This window comes from Mustela nigripes, chromosome 4 (genome assembly GCF_022355385.1).
Source record: "Mustela nigripes isolate SB6536 chromosome 4, MUSNIG.SB6536, whole genome shotgun sequence".
Lineage (NCBI taxonomy): Eukaryota > Metazoa > Chordata > Mammalia > Carnivora > Mustelidae > Mustela > Mustela nigripes.
This window is the reverse complement of record NC_081560.1, coordinates 61,547,346-61,548,769: the sequence shown is the minus strand read 5'-3', so window position 1 is coordinate 61,548,769 and position 1,424 is coordinate 61,547,346. Positions and strand designations below refer to the sequence as shown.

The window sequence follows — 1,424 nt, the reverse complement described above, 5'->3', positions numbered from 1 at the left end:
CTCATTTGTAGAACGGGGATATTTCTACCTCACCGGGCTGTTACTGGGATCCTGTGGGAGAGAGGAGATTTATTTGCTTTGCAAAAGGAAGCTGAATTTCAGGCACTAGTCTGGCCCAGGCGCTTAGGGCCGCTACTGAGGCACGCCCACGTCACCCCGTTATATAAGGGGCCCACCCGTCTGGTGTCCTCTGAAATCTGACCCTACGTCACCGGCCACCGCCCAGAGGGACACCGCGCGGCGCCCTGAGGCAAGCAGGGAGGGAGGGTGGAACCCGGCGGGACCCGCGTGTCACTCGCCCCGGGCTAGAGAAAGCCTCTGAGACCGCGACCGCTCCCGAGGCCGAAGCCGGAAGCCCTGCCCGACCTCGCGGGTTGCCCGTCCCCCTTAGGCCAGTTCGAACGTGACCTTGTTTTGACGTTGCTAGGAGACCTGGCTCCCGCGCGCCCCCCTCCGGCCAGCGCCCCGCGAGCGCCGAAAGGGGGCGGGGCCGCGGCTGGCGCCGGGAGCTGTCGGCAGAGCACCGTTAGGCTTCCTAGCGCGCGGCGTACCCCCGGCGTCTCCGGAAGCCGCGTCTCGTCTCCGGCCGCCAGCCTGGCCTCACGGGTGCCTTCCGGCAGGTACCACCGTGCTCCCCAGGGGCTGTGAGCAACAAGGGGTCCGGACGACGGAGGACTGTGAGTCAGGTGAGCCGCGCGGGGCAGGCAGCTGGTGTGGCCACGCCCTGCCGGAGGAGAGGAGCCGTCCGGGTGCGAGGGGGGCGACGTGAGGGGACAGTGGCGCGGAGACAGTGGGCCTGCCCCTGCGGGGGTCCCACATTGAATCATTCACGCCAGGAAGCCGGCGTGGCCACGGCCAGCACCCTCCGGCCAGCGGACAAAGGGTTAACGCGCCGGCGGTGACCGCGGGCCCCGGATGTGGGAGCCGCGGCGCGGCGTCCGCGGGCCGCGCTGCAGGTGCGCCGGGGCCGGCGTCGTGAGCGCCCTGGCGGCGACCTGACCGAGCGGCCTACGCGTTCCCTCACCTGGTGGGGCCGCTCGGCTCCCTCCGCGGGCGTCTTGTTTTCTAACTTAAGGGCAACAGGTGGTGCCTGTGGACCGAGAGAGAACCCAGCTCGGCCGCACTGGGAGCGGCATTTCACTCTCGCCAATTAGGGCGCTGGGGCGGGTGTGAATTGGACGCGCTGGCGCGGGTGACCAATGGGATTTGGGCTCATGGGTGGGCCGGGAGGAGTGGGCGTGGCCAGATTCTGAATTTACGGTTTCTAGTCCAGCAACTGCCAGAGCTGCGCCGAGAGCTAAGCGGAGCGGACGTGGGGTGCTTCTCCGCCAGGACCCCGCGTAAAAAAAGGCCCACCAAATGCTTTCTCATTTGGACCCAGACTCCACTTCCGGAGGTGAGAGCATTGTGCTATTTTGGGGGAA

At 67.3% G+C, this 1,424-nt stretch overlaps 1 protein-coding gene across 2 annotated transcripts in view; it reads left to right on the top strand.

Moving 5' to 3' along the window:
- Nucleotides 1-258: 258 nt before the first annotated feature.
- Nucleotides 259-1,424, top strand: part of ARL4A (ADP ribosylation factor like GTPase 4A) — a 4,041-nt gene continuing 2,875 nt past the window's right edge. The window contains exons 1-2 of one of the 2 annotated variants that reach the window (XM_059396771.1): nucleotides 259-686; nucleotides 1,274-1,396. The gene's annotated coding sequence lies outside the window, so the exon portion shown is untranslated. Of the gene's footprint in view, nucleotides 687-1,268; nucleotides 1,397-1,424 lie in introns of both variants that reach the window. The other variant, XM_059396770.1, reaches the window with a different exon arrangement.